The following is a 16084-nucleotide window of genomic DNA, read 5'->3' on the forward strand; positions in this document are numbered from 1 at the left end:
TATATATATATATATATATATATACAGTATACACACACACATTATATATATATATATATATATACGTATATACGTATATGTGTGTGTGTAAATAGATATCTATATATTTATAGATCGATCGATCATATTAATTTTTATGAAACAGTCAAAATTATTGGATGAGCCACTTCTGAAGCCGTTTTCTTGTATATGTGCATGACGGCACATCAATTGAATTCTATCTTGTCTGAAGTTACAATGTAAACGCCACATAAATGGCCTACAATTAAGTCACTGAACTATTTTACTGCTAAGAAAAAGGTTTATGTAATTAATAAATAAAAAAAACATATATATATATATTTTTTATTTTCAGGGCTTCATGATTTTTCACAATTTCTTTTGTATTATAATAATAATAATAATAAAAAGACTCATTTGCTGTGATATTTCAGTCATTTATTTATTTTCTCAGTGGTATCTTTATGCTCCCACAGTGTGTTTGGAGGCCTGATGTGTGCTCATGAGAACAGAGATCATCAGTCCGCAGCCAGTCTCAGGCTCTTACAGCTGCGGACATCATTAACGTCCCCTCTGAGCAGAAATAAGGTTCTGTACAGGACAGTGAGAGCAAACAACCGCAACAGTTCACTGCCACAAACATAAACTACTCACACACTTGTAAGCTTACACTTACACTGAACTTCTAAATGCATATTTTCCATTCAGCGTCTGAACTCAGAAATGCCACTCAAATCAAATCAAGTTGCTGAAAGTGTGTGTAACTTGACAGCAGTAGGAACTATTTTTAAACAATAATGTGGCCACATTAGACTCTGGAGAGAGCTGGTCTGGCTCAGTTTTAGTTCTCAGGGTAACTGTAAATCAAGCAGGTCTCTCTCTTACTCAACGGGTTACAAATCTGTGTGCTGGGAATCGGCCTCTGATTGGTCAGCATCAGTCTTAGGGGGCGGGCTGGTGGATTGGCCCTCAAAGGGACTGTCTTTCGCTGGAGCCAAGCGGAACTCCTCTGGCACTGGGTCTTCGGGATTCTCTTTTTTATAAAAGCCCAGCTTTGCCAAGAGTTTGTTGATCTCAGTGCGAGTCATTTCAGATAATGGGATTCTCTGGAAGAGAAACACACAGCTTCATTTATAAGTGTCAGATAAGAGAAGAGAAATGCATACGATGTAAAGACAGTTACATTACATGAGTACTTAGGAAATGTTTTTAAAAAAAAAGTCATTTATGAGGAGGAACCAAGCGGCAACCTCCCGCTCTCTCTCGTGAAGCCAACAAGGAAGTGACTTAAACTGTAATTCATCAACTGGCCGCTAGAGGCTGGCTGCAAAAGGGAGTCAATCCCATAGACTCCCCATGTTAAAATGCCCAACTTTACAGCAGAAAAAAACATGTTTACAGCCTGGTTCAAAAAATGATTTTGGTCTATATAGCTAATTTTGTTCTTGATGACAACTGTGAGGGGGTGAATTTTTTTATAACTCATCCATTTAAATTATATTAAGCCTTAAAGTTCTGCATAATTAAGGGCGTGGCCACCTGAGTGACAGGTGGATTGCCGCTGCTGTCACCACCGTCGCGCTACGTGGGCGTGGCTTCAGCAACCTGCTCCCGCCTCTTTGCCCATTTTCGATTAACCGGGAGTGACGCGCTGCCAAGATGGCGACGGCCGCCTCCGCCCACTTTTGAGCTTCAAAAACGCTCTTCGGAAATCTACGGGTGACGTCACGGACACTACGTCCATGTTTTTATACAGTCTATGGGAGGAACCTACTAAAGCTACACTGTGTAACTTTTGTCCCATCTAGTGGTCAAAAATAAAACTGCACGCATCTAGTGGTTTTTATTTGTGCTTGGACTCTTCGCGGATGAATTTGGCTCGAGGCACCGGTGATACAGGACACCTCAGGACATATTAAATAAACAACGGGTTCGTTTTGTTTTGTTTTGTTTTAATAACCGGTGATTACCTGGAGGTTTGTCGTTTTGAATGATCCATGGTCAGTTTATCTCACTCGTTGTACAATTTCCCGCGAAATCCGTCCCGACAGTTCTAAAATAGAAATCATTGTTATTAAAGGTTAGATGCCATATTAAATGTAACGCGGATGAAAATGAGCCTGTAATTTTCACAAATCTATTTATGGAGTTGTCTACTTTTTTTTTTCTTTTTCTCCAAAAAGCTTAACAATCGGTGGGCCTCTGTTATTTAAACAGTACAATCCATTTAATTTACTGTAGGCCTACGTCTATTCCTCACAGCCTTTTCATTCCTGTCAAAAATGAAATACGGCATGACTAGGTTTATCAAAGTGTGTTTGGGTAAAGATATGGTTTGGAAGATGTTTTTTTTTTTTCTTTTTTGCATTCTCTCAATTATTATTTTTTTAAAAATAAAAATAAGTTACATTGTGTAGCTTTAATAAACTACAGGAGACACAAAACTATGTAGCACAACTACACTCCTAAAGATAAAGGTTCTAAAAGGGAATCTTGCAGTGACTCCATAGATAGAACCACCATTTTTTGGTTCCCCAAAGAACCTTTCAGTGAGCAGTTCTTAAAATAACCACTTTTTTTTTTCAGTGTGAAGAACATTTTAATGATCTAATGCAACCTTTTCCACTATAAAGAACCTTTTGTGGAATGAAAAAGTTCCATGGATGTTTAAGGTTCTTCATGGAACCATCAATGCCAATGAAGAGCCTTTATTTTCAAGTCAAAATTTCACGGTGCTTGCTAATGTTAGAAAAACTAACTAACTACTGCTCATAATAAGGGCCAGATTTACTAAACAGGACAAATTAGTGTGAAAGTGCAATCCCATAAATGTTCTGCACCAGATCTACTGACAACATGCAAATTAAAGAACACAAACACAGCCAGATCATTTCCATAACGCCCAACACAATCTACCAGCAGCAGCGCAAACGAGCAGAGCCGATGATAATCAGGTGCATGTGATCTACTAACACAGGTGCAGAATGGGTTAAGACAGGCTTTTTTGTGTGCGTGTTAACTAATGGTGCAAATACCAGCAAACGGACTACTGCAAATCTTAGTAAATCACATTGCATTATTTATTTAAATACTCTCCTCCCATAAATGTTGCATCTGAAATGGAAACTCCTACAAATGCATATGCAATAAGATCATCCGCCAAAAAAATGTCGGTCTTTTCAGTGCTATATTTTCACTGTATGTCTTTAGTAAAGCCTGATAGTCGTTTTTTAATGCCAAAAGCGGGTTTATGCTCACCCAAACTGTTAGTAAATGGTTAAAAACGTATCTATGCAGCAGACACATCACGTAAGTGGCAATTCCCAGAAAAGACTTCAGATACTTTTGTGAGGGTAGCACAAGAACTCGAGAGAATAAACCAAGTGCTTGTGGTTTTTCTACACCAGGAGTAGAAATGATAGTCTGAGAAGGTTTAAAAAGATGTTAATTTATAGTTGCAAATTGCTAAAGCATTGACATTTTACTTACATCCAGTTCTTCATAGTAGTGGTTGAGAAGGACGAGTTCAGGGTCGGCCCCAGGAATGTGCTTCATCACCAGGTTGTGGCTGAACGGATGAATATTAAGGATGTGCTAAACACTTAAAGCTGCCTCCTACCTGACAGACACCATACATAAGTGTCCTGAGAATTACACCTGTCCTTAGATTCGGTCGACGTGTAAATGTATATATTTGCATTCCAGCTGAACAAAGAAATGACTGAAAGGTGAAGGATGTGGATACACCACTGGATATCACATGACAATGAGCTGAACAGCTGAAAGTTAATCCGCCGTAACTCTGTAAAGGTTTTGTTTTTTTGATCGAATTACAGAACAGACTTCGGTCCCACCTCCACAGAGAGCATGGTAACCTTAGCTGAAGCGGGATGATGTAGCTTGAGAACTGGAGTAAAGACATGCAGAATATAAGGCTGGAGGGAAGTGAAAAGTGAGGAGGGAGTGAAAACAGTGCGAGACAAAAGATTGTAAAAAGATCGCTGCATTTTAGAATGAAAGATGATGTTGTTTTCTAGGTATATTTTAGGTTAAACATAAGTTGCATTTACAACATTAAGGAGACTTCCGATTTTCAATATATGAATGTATACATAATAAACATGAATACTGATTAAATGAACATGAAAATTGAAATTAAAATGAATAATTTTTTGATGTTTATTCATTAGGGTGGCACCTTTATTCTTTGTGATACAGTAAATGTCTTGATATTTCTAGTGCTCTATAGTGACAACACAGAATATGATGAAAAATGAATTTATAAAACTACAAATATTAGATATTCAAAACTATTTCATGTTTTAATATGTAGACAAATGTATCATAATACACATACAATCATTTTAAAAGCAACTTTTAAATTGCTAATTGCTTTGTCAAATTGCAAAATAACATTTCTATTGATATATTTAACGACATTTTAAATATGAATCAAATTAATTTTAAAACGGTCAATTTGTAAAGTGTTTTATTTTCATTTTTTATCAACGATCTTGTTTTCCATAACTGACTAATTGATCGTCTGGTGATTTTAAAGGATACTAAAGAGGAATGTCCTGGGTCACAAAGGCCTTGACCTGTTACGAATTGAGAGGAGAAAGAAGAAAAACATTCAGTAAAACAGATAGAGTTGATGATAAGTTTTCAGTTATACTTTTAATTATAGTTGTTTGTCTACAGAACATATTAATGATGTTATTATGAAGTGAATGTAAGCGTACCTCCCTCAGCCTATTCAGCTGTCATCCACCACACGTCTGGTGAATGTTGAGAAAGAAGATTAGAAACAATTAAAATACACTTATAGTTACTACATGTTGTATAAATTGTTATACAGCCGTTATTTAGGTTCTCTAATCTGATTGGCTGCCAGAGTTCCAGGAGTGCTGATATTTACTACAACGACACTGGGACTTCTCCCCGTCTGTGTTCATGATTTTGGCGGGTTTTCACTCTCACGCACATTGCTCCAGACCAGCTTTTGGTCTTGGTGACATGGCAATCTTGACGCTTTGGCTTACGAAGAAATACAAAATAACTTTTCAGGCCAACAGCACAATTATGTGTGATATTGCTGTTGTCCAACACTTTAAAAAAACAAGAGTTAAAGGATAGTTCACCCAAAAATGAAAATTACCCCATGATTTACTCACCCTCAAGCCATCCTAGGTGTATTGGACTTTCTTCTTTCAGATGAATTCAATCGGAGTTATATTAAAAAATTTCCTGGCTCTTACAAGCTTTATAACTTTTCAGGCCAACAGCACAATTATGCGTGATATTGCTGTTGTCCAACACTTTAAAAAAACAAGAGTTAAAGGGATAGTTCACCCAAAAATGAAAATTACCCCATGATTTACTCACCCTCAAGCCATCCTAGGTGTATTGGACTTTCTTCTTTCAGATGAATTCAATCGGAGTTATATTAAAAAATTTCCTGGCTCTTACAAGCTTTATAATGGCGGTGAATGGGTGTTATTTTTCAATAGTCCAAAAGAAATCCAATAAAGCGCATCCATCCATCATAAAAAAGTGTCCCACACGGCTCTGGGGGGGTGAATAAAGGTCTCCTGTACGAATCAGTGCGTTTTTGTAAGAAAAACATCCATATTTAAAACTTTATAAACAGTAATCTCTAGGTTCCGCTAACTGTCGTACACGTGTTCACAATAGAACGCTTAAGCTGCGGTAAGAAGTGTCTAACGCGGAAGCGCAGAGGAGAGAGCAAAACAAAACAAGGATTTGTAAAGAAAAATGCTGGAGGATTTTGATATAAACCAAGAGGAGACTGGTTTTCCTTTGCTGTAAACAAAGGCAACTTTGCTTCCTTTGCTCCTGTAAACAAAACTTGGTTCTCGCGAGATTAGCATATTCTCACTTGACCTTACGCTACACCCATGTCCTACATCATCCACCGGAATGAACACCCATACGACAGTTAGCAGAAGCTATAGATTACTGTTTAAACGCACTGATTCGTACAGGAGGCCCCCTGATTCCCCCCCGGAGCCGTGCAAGGCTTTATTGGACTTCTTTTGGACTATTGAAAAATAACACCCATTCACTGCCATTATAAAGCTTGGAAGAGCCAGGACATTTTTTAATATAACTCCGATTGTATTCGTCTGAAAGAAGAAAGTCATATACACATAGCATGCTTTGAGGGTGAGTAAATCATGGGGTAATTTTCATTTTTGGGTGAACTATCCCTTTAATATTGAGTGACTTACATTTTAAACACACACAAAAAAAGGTCAAATCAGAATTAACGTTGTGTGTCTCTGAGCAGTGTTTAATTCCTGAATGATTTAGAGATTTTGAACGAATAATTGAGAACATGATTCAATCACTCAAAGACAATGACTTGTCGCCACCTACTGGCGTAGGATGTAATTTGCAGAAAGAGTCGCTGGTAAATCCCTTCCACAAATACACAGACTGAAAATCTGTCTGGAACACAAAATGAAAACAGTGAAAAGTCTCAGTGCTGTTGGAGTTTAAATCAGCACTCAAATTGGAATCGAAGACCCGTTATATAATGTTTAATTGTTTTTCTAAGTATATGTACTATTTTTGGGGGATTCAGTTGTTTTTTGTTAAAGATTTTCCTCAGGCTAGACCAAACTGACTTTTATTTTGACATGTGAATTTTATACAGACTAATATTTTGACATTCAATTTGAGCTAACCAATTCTGCAGCAAAACACTGGATTCATTTTGGTACACCAGTACCATTCACTAAACTCCTGTGCATTACCCCAGACACAAACACTTACCTTTATAAACATTAATTAATAACCTGGACTAAAAACCAGTTTGAGGCATTATCACCAGTGAGGCAGCACAGATTTCCTGAATGTCTCCCGTGCTCCAGGGATTCAGCACACATGCATCAACCACACCGCATACAAGCGCCGCAGCTCAAACAAACGAATTACACAAGCAGCAGGTCAAGTGTTTTCAGGGAAATCCTCACGTTTACAAGCCGAGCATCTCAGATTCAGAGTCTGAGTCTGATTCTGAACGCAGGATTCACTCACCTCCACTCTGGCCCTCGCAAGACCAGTGAGCTTTTTCGTGTCCAGCTCACATGATAAGATGAGGGAGGGCAGCAGGGCAGTGAAGACCAGCGTCCACATGCTGCTGGAGCTGATCTGAATCTGAATCTGAATCTGAATCTGAATCTGATCTGTCTGCTCTCCACACGGACTCTGCCACGTCACGGCGCTCATATTTCGCTCTTTCTCTTTTTTTCTTGCTGTTTTTGAAGGGAACATCTATCGCTATCTAGAGGCAGAGAGAGAAATTCCTCATAAGGGTGAAATGGGTATAAACGGATTTAGTGATGAGATGATACAATTTCAGTGTTTCGTTTGGGTTTGTGTGACAGTAGCCTATTTCATATCCTCCTGACCAGTGTTGGGGGTAACGCATTACAAGTAACGCAAGTTACTTTTTTTCCCCCAATTTATTGATTGACAGCTCTCCGACAACCAGCTATGGAGTTTTGTCCTCTCTAGAGAGCATTATTTTTTAGCGATTTCTCTGAGACCTTACATGTCACAGTTGTAAGTGAAAAGAGCACATTCAGGGCTTTTCAGAGATACCAAATGTTTGAATGTTTCGCCTTGATTAAAAATGGCTGACATAAATTTAGTGATCAAATTCAACACCCTTATGAAAAAATGATAATATTTTGTAATGATCATTTAAATCCGATTAATTTTACAATTGTTTGTCATAAATCAACATCTCAGGAAAATGTTATGGGGTTTCAAATCAAAAATGTGACTTTCTGTTATGAAACAGGACATTGATTTCATACATGTCCCCTGTAGAGGACACCAGGACTAAAAGCATGTTTATTACACATTTTGGGAGACAAAACAATTGAATAGGAAAATAAATTATATTATTTCTATGAAATATTAGATATTATTATGAAAATCTTGCCAATTATTACTCCCATTATTACACTTCTTTTTCATAACATGTTGCACCAAAAACAAATTAATATGCAAATTACATACAGTTCATAGATACATTGTACATAATGGGACAACCCGTTTATGGGCATTTTACGCACATGTTGCATAAAGCAAAATGGTATATCAAATCATTCTGTTATATCTTTCATAACATAGTTGAGAATCATTTTTATACTAAGTTTGGCATAAAAATGGATTGGGGATTTTTTTTTTAAATCACCGTTTTTGCTTTTTCATGACTATTCATGTCTTTATTTTAAAAATAGGACTTTTTAAAGTCCTGGTGTCCTCTACAGAGGACATAGCATAACATTTTTCAAAATATTTATTTTTGCATTTTTTTCAACGTTCAACCGGTGAAAACACCGGCATGTTTTATAAAGTTTGTATATAATGTATGTTTTGTTTAATGTATTCAATATTTTCTAAATGTTTGTGTGATGCGTATGAATGTATGGGTAATTCTTCAACATATCCTCCTGACCAGAAGAAGAAAAAAAGTTGAATTTAATATTGTTTCATGTCATTACATTGCATATTCAAAACGTAATAATCACTTGAATCTAGCTTGCGCTCACTGTTGTAAACAGAAGCAGTTCCAGGGGAATTATGTATGAGGTCAGCTTTGCGCATGCTCCGCTCAGAAGTGACGCCGCACGCGGAGAGATCGAAACAAAACAACGGTCACTAATTAGAAGTATGACATATTCATACTGAAAGCCACAAAACTCACAAATGTAGAATATGCTAGTCTCACGAGAACCGAGTTTTGTTTACAGGAGCAAAGGAAGCAAAGTCTCCTCTTGGCTTATATCGAAATCTGACATTTTCCTCATTTCGTACTTCTAATTCGTGACCGGTGTTTTGTTTTGCTCTCTCCACTGCGCTTCCATGTTCGTCACTTTTCTCACCGGAGCTTACACTACGTTCATCCGCTGGAACGCCACTCTCTCATGAACGCGCGTACGACAGTTAGCAGAAGCTAGGTTTATAAAGTTTTAAAGATGGATATTTTCTTACAAAGACACATCGATTCGCTTCAGGAGGCCTTTATTCACCCCCAGAGCCGTGTGGAGCACTTTTTTATGATGGATGGATGCGCTTTATTGGACTTCTTTTGGACTATTGAAAAATAACACCCATTCACTGCCATTATAAAGCTTGGAGGAGCCAGGGCATTTTTGAATATAACTCCGATTGTATTCGTCTGAAAGAAGAAAATCATATACACCTAGGATGTCTAGAGGGTGAGTAAAACATGGGCTAATTTTCATTTTGGGATGAACTACCCCAATTTAGCTGTGCTCGGTCTTTCTTTACATTGCTAAAACGGTGTCGAGAACTGAACAAATGATGCGCGCTGATTGTCATGACAAAGGCAAATCGTTCCCATGCAGCATTTAACCTTTTGGCTGCAAATAAATAATGCAAAAAAAAGAAGCTATATAGTGGAGCTTCAGTGGAAGCCCATGTGACAAGCGCGTTACGTCCGCGGTGATAATGCAATAGTGGATGAAGCGAGCAGCAGCTCTGAAGGACAGCACGCTCCGCGCTTTGCTTGGCCAAACCAATTCACATCGAAGAACATCCGCAGATGAAATGCATTTGCCTCCAGCGACCCATTTTCTCCTTTCGCTAAACCTCAATGTCCTTCTCCGTTAATGTCACTGGAAGAACGGACACTGATGTGACACAGTGCATCACGCGCTTTCACATTTATCAGCTCGGACAATATTGTCGCATAATGATGCGCTTCTTTTGAAGTCTGCGAAGCTGTCTGAACACGAATATATTTGTCAGTAAGTCTGGTTTCCAGCGGTGCACATTCGATCTCCTGTCTACATACCACCAGCTCTCTTCAGTCTGTCCTGATAGAGGAAATTGGGTAAGAAATAGACTGATGCACACATTATAATAGCTTAGAACTGTAATATGTAATAAAGCACAAGCACAAACGTGTGGAGTGATTGCACAAATATGATTGATAAATTGTACATAATTTAATAATATATGTTATGTTATTGTTATTACAGCTGTGGACCCAAGTGCTGCTGTGTGTCTTTCTCATTGCTTTCAGTGGTGTTTAACTGATACTGGATTGTTTACGTGTTGTTTTTTGCCTGGCTTATATTTTGTGTTTGCAATTTCTACAATATGTTTTTATAAAAGTATAAAAGTGTGGAATCAATGTGTGTTAGTGTGCGTTTGAAAGAGAGAAATGCATCTGCATTTGTGTAACAGTGGCATTATTCAGAGGTTGAACAGCCATCGCAAACAGCCTTGCAATTTAATTTGCACTATCAAATATCGATTGATTCAAAAGCTTCTTCGTCCGTCCTCTACTGAAACACACACAGACACAGAAGCAGGTCATAATGCACATTACTGTAAGGTCACCTTCAGCATTTTCTCGGTCTCTAACCTCAGATGTGTAACCATGATTCAAAAGTATTGCAATATTTATATACAACCTCTGATAAAACAACAGTGCACCGTGTGTAGTTAACTCATTTGCAATGATTTGAATTATACTTCACCATGTACATCACAATAAGTACAGTTCACTCGATTGCTATAAGTGATTGAATCGCACCCACTACCACTAACGTCTAATTTTTCAAGGCTGCATGACTAATAAGCATCTATCTGTCTATCTATCTATCTATCTATCTTAATGCATACACAATGATTCACTGCTGGAATTTTGCACGCATCCATTCATGTGTGTGTGTGTGTGTGTGTGTGTGTGTGTGCATATTCAAAAACATACACAATGACTCATTGCATTCAGGGTCTTTGCTAGGCGGAGTCTATATTTTTGTCTCTTTTCCTTTCCTGTTGGTGACATGTTTTGCATTATTCCACACTGATAAGCAAATACCTCCAGACGTGTGTTTGACTGTAACAGTCTTGTTAATACAGGGAAAGCAGAGCACAGCGAGGTGAAGAGCATGTCGAACATAAAATTTGAAAATCCGGGTGTTGTCTGAATATTCTTGCATTTAGTCGGCTTAAGTGTGTTGTTTTCATCGTCACATGGCCTCAGTATGCCTATAGGATCAGACTAATCAAACTAATATTGTTGAGAGTAATAGTGTAGGGTTTTAGTGATTTTAACCCTGTAAAGCCTGCCATATGAAATAAAAGTCTGATTTTATTTTATTTTATTAATAGAACAGAATTCTTTAGAAAAACAGTTTTAAAAAAGGTTTGCATATGTTTTATCTTTTGTGTCATGTGTGATACATCAGGCTTTCAGAGGTCCAAACTGAGCTAAATATCCAATTTGGTGCAGATGCGGATATTTATATGACCAAGAAGTAAGATGAAATTCTGATAGTAATGTAAATCGATGAGATCTTTATAACAGACAAAATGCATACAATATATTAGTTGTCACTCTATTTCTTCTCTTACAAAGATGATATTTACAGTAAATGCTTAGCTTTATGATACAATGCAATGCAATACAGTGATGACTGAAAGAGCAAATAAATGTTCCTCAAAAGCCTGATGGATCATATTTGACACTCGCAGGATTTTTCAGTACAACAGGTTTTTCAAGTTTTGATCATGCTGACAGTCATACAGTGGTGTTTTTCACAGTGTTTAGCACACAGCAGTCACTTTCCCTATTTACATAACTAGAGTTTACTGTATGCATATACTGTAGTAAACAGTAGCATTTCATCGTTTTTGGTATTTGGTATATCATGGAGTGCTTTGAAATGACTGACCGAACTATGAGCAGTGTTTTCTGCGGGTAAGGAACTTTCACAGCTGTGTCTGTTGTCTAGTCTAGTTTTTTTGTCCAGCCTGTCAGCTGTCATTTCAGAGAGAGTCATTTCAAACTAGAATAGACTCCCCTCAAGCTAGAGATGAAACCCATCACCTTGGAAGAACTTCTGTAGTATGTTTAACAATTCAGCAATCATCCAACTGATCAAATATTAACCACCTGTTTTGTTTTTAGTGTAATCATATACTGAGTATTTACTGTAATAATTAAAGATGTATTATTTTTGGCACAGCAATGCTGAAAAGAAAAATCATTCAAACCAAAAAACCTTCATTCTAATATTGTGCACAGTATTTCTGTTGAAGACGTTTTCAAAGCAAAATTCTAAGATTACGCAATCCAGTGTTATTACAACCAACACTGCTCGTGTGGTTTTGCTTCCTGTTCCAGTTCTTGTTTTAACTGAGAAACTTAAACCAAAAGGATTACAGATATTTGTAGTATGTTAATTCAGCAATCATCCAACTGATCAAATATTAACCACGTGTTTTGTTTTTAGTGTAATCATATACTGAATATTTACTGTAATAATTAAAGATGTATTATTTTTGGCACAGCAATGCTGAAAAGAAAAATCATTCAAACCAAAAAAACCTTCATTCTAATATTGTGCACAGTATTTCTGTTGAAGACGTTTTCAAAGCAAAATTCTAAGATTACGCAATCCAGTGTTATTACAACCAACACTGCTCGTGTGGTTTTGCTTCCTGTTCCAGTTCTTGTTTTAACTGAGAAACTTAAACCAAAAGGATTACAGATATTTAACCCTTTAAAATAATGTCGCTAAGCGATCCAATGTAACTGCTATTGAACTTTCCTGGCCATCAAAAGGGATCAGGGGCGTAATCTTTGACCTTGATCACTTCCAGGATATGTGTAGCTCATTTGAGCTTCTTATGTTGCCCAGCCAGGCCCTTGTGAAAAAGAAGTTTAATTGTATTAAATGTGCACTTCAAATATAAAAAAAATGTACTTGCAGACCATTGAAATTTTATGAAATAAAAGGCCATTTAAATGTCCTTAAAGAGAGACACTTCATGCCTTTTAAAAAGTGCATAATTTAAATCATTTTAAATGATTATGTTTTAATAATCTTTTGTTGTGTTTTAATGAAGTGTACTTATTTTGATCTGTTGACTAACATACTAAAGCACATTTCAAGTGAATTTATTTTAAATGTACTAAATTGCAACTTCATTACAAACGTGTGTAATTACAAATATATTTAAACACAATACACTTTTCAATAGAAATGACATTAAAGTCGGGGATGCACATATATTTTTAAGTCTGGTTCTCATGAGAGCACCTGAAGATTTGGTTTGGTGCTCACACTGCACATAGTGTGACCCATTCAATATAACAAAAAAAAAAATTAATAATAGTAATATTATTATCAGTATTTCAATTTATTTATTTAGGATTTAAAAAAATAAAAAAATAAAGTGTGATAATACTATTATATTTTAAAATAAAAAGTAAGTATTAAATAAAATACAATTATTTATAGTACACTTAAAATGCAATACTAATATTTACGTTTTCATTTTCTTTTATTTTTAATAAATTTAAATAAGTTATTAGTATTACAGTTGGTCGATCTATAATGGTGATTGTGTATTAACAGCTGTCAACCATGTCGGTACGCAAATAAGCAGTCTAAACTTATTTACTCAGCACATTTTTTTAGTTTGGTATTATGTGCATCCCTGATTAAAGTGCACTATAAGCTTATTTCAAAGACAATACAATTACAAAATAACATATGTACTTTCATTGCACTCTAAAATTCAGCTAACTGCATTTCATAGACATTAAAACTGTAATACAGTGCATTTTCATTTCATTGTAATTAGCATGCAATTAAGTGTCTGAAAACATTACATATTATTTCTCTACTCTTTGAAAAGTATGCTAAAGTGCGCTTCTTTTTAACAGGGTGCTGCTGTTTACATAATTTCATTCAAACCGTGCATTTGGAAATAAATGGGAATAGTATATGCACGTTATATGAGCAGCCTTTATTTTGGCATGCCACTTTTGTTTTTAAATGCCACACTGTGAGGAGAAGTGTAGTTAAACAAGTTAAACATGGTCAAAACGCACACGCTGATTGATCCACTGGTGTGCTACTTTTTGCTAGATAAGGATGGAACCAGAGCAGCAAATTCAAAGCCAGTGCAAGACTAATGATCTGGCATCATCTGCACAACCAAAAGGACCAGCAGATCCATCCTCCACATCTTCTCCTGCCCCTTCTACACCACCGACGGCTCCAGCCAGGCCACGCCGGCCCCAGAGGAGCCCGCGAGTGGAAGGATCTATTGACGTATCGGAGCCCAAACCTCCAGAATCTCCTGAAGCGCAGCAGCTGAGCAGCCATGCTGAAGCGAGCGAGCCCAACAGCTCCAATCAGCCCTCAGAACTCAGTGTTGATCATGGACCTCCACGTTTGGCTGGACAGAAGCTTTCAGGACACGCTGCAGTGTCTCGGAGCCACATTGCAATGAGGGCCGCCTCGCTTCCTCAGACCCCGTCTTACAGACCACCACTAACTGATCCCACCCTGCACCCGCAGAGGGCCCTGTCTGTCGCTGGCACCGCCGACACTCAGACGCAGGTGGTGGAGGATTTCAGGTACGATTTTAACATTGTGCTGTATTGTGGTTTCAGTTTCAACTGGCAATTGCAGTTTCTGGCCAAGAGTGAAAATATTACTTTGAAAATGCTGCATAGGTGCTTAATAGACACTTTTCACTTTTTCAGCTTCTCAAAGTATGCTTATAATATTAAAGGGGTCATATGATGCGATTTCAATTTTTCCTTTTGATTGATAACAATAGTTTAAATTAACAGAATAACTGATACTTTTGACTCTTTTGATTTTCTTAAAATGGTTTAAAGGCTGAAATGTGAAGTTAATTATTTTAATATAGTGTCAAATGTAATTTAATCCTGTGATCAAAGCTGTATTTTCAGCATCATTCCTCCAGTCTTCAGTGTCACATGATCTTCAGAAAGCATTCTAATATGCTGATTTGCAGCTCAAAAAACATTACTGATTATTATTATTATCAATACTGAATTTTTTTTTCAGGATTCTTTGATGAATAGAAAGTTCGAAAGAACAGCATTTATTTGAAACAGAAATATTTTGTAACGTTATTGTCACTTTTGATCAATTTAATATATCCGAGCTGAATAAAAGTATTCATTTCCTATACTATAAAAAAAAGAACTGACCCCAGACTGTTGACCAGTGTTTTTCTCCACTAACCTGCAGCAGTCCAGTGAGCTAAATCACATTTTAAATACATTTGAGACGGCGCAAAGAGAAGTGCTTTTCTCCATCAACTTATAAACAGGACCTGCTTGTGTATGTGTGTGTGTTGCTTCTCTTATTTCAGACTTTTAAATTCATACGCAACACAATGAAATGGTTGAATGAATTCTGTACCTACATTAAAGATAATTAACAATGTTAAACATCATGCAAAATAGTTAATCATTTTAATACAGATAGATAAAGGGTCAAGTTCGTTCTGATCTTCTTACTGTTGGATGAGTGAGTTGATCAGGTCTCACACACACACTGAGTGGTAGTTTAGAGTGCTGATACCCTTTACTAGTCTCCTTCAGCCTCCTGTGATTTGTGCTGCAGGCTGATCTGTGCTGAAATAATCTTGTATGTTTACCAGCACCCTGCTTTCTCAGATCAGCTTGGGTTGGATTAAAACTTCATGTTTCATTGAGTTTGGAAATGATTTTTGCACATCTCTTCTCCTGTCTCTGAATATGGTGTGGATCTTTAAATCTTCTCAGAGACACTCATTTGAAAAACTCAATTGGAAAATGGAAATTTGTCATGAAGCTTAGTGCAAGTAGTCATTAATATGATCATCTGCTGTCACTCTTTCAGTAATAGTACACATAATTTTAATTTGCCTTAGTGAGGTGAGAGATCAAGGCAAGATTAGATCTGAAGCACATATACTCTCTCACACACTTATTAACCTTTTGAGATATTTAAGAATATAAAGAGATGAAAGGAATAATTCACCCAACAATGAAAGTTTGCTGAAAATGTGCTCACCCTCAGGCCATCCAAGATGTAGATGAGTTTGTTTCTTCATCAGGTTTGGATGTGAAGTAAATTTTAAAGAAAAAAATGCTGTGTTTGTAAAAAAAAAAATCAAAACTCATCAATAAGATTTTTAAAGAACTTCAAAACGTTGCTTCTGGCCAAAATATGAGTCCATAATCCATAATAACACT

The 16084-nt window shown here is 36.8% G+C and overlaps 2 pseudogenes; one reads left to right on the forward strand and one right to left on the reverse strand.

Moving 5' to 3' along the window:
• Positions 1 to 730: 730 nt before the first annotated feature.
• LOC107722757 (selenoprotein M-like) lies at positions 731 to 7161 on the reverse strand (annotated as a pseudogene).
• A 2358-nt stretch (positions 7162 to 9519) lies between these two features.
• LOC107722758 (phosphatidylinositol 4,5-bisphosphate 5-phosphatase A-like) overlaps positions 9520 to 16084 on the forward strand; it is an 18432-nt pseudogene continuing 11867 nt past the window's right edge.

This window comes from Sinocyclocheilus rhinocerous, unplaced genomic scaffold, assembly GCF_001515625.1.
Source record: "Sinocyclocheilus rhinocerous isolate Xijiao unplaced genomic scaffold, SAMN03320098_v1.1 scaffold514, whole genome shotgun sequence".
NCBI lineage: Eukaryota > Metazoa > Chordata > Actinopteri > Cypriniformes > Cyprinidae > Sinocyclocheilus > Sinocyclocheilus rhinocerous.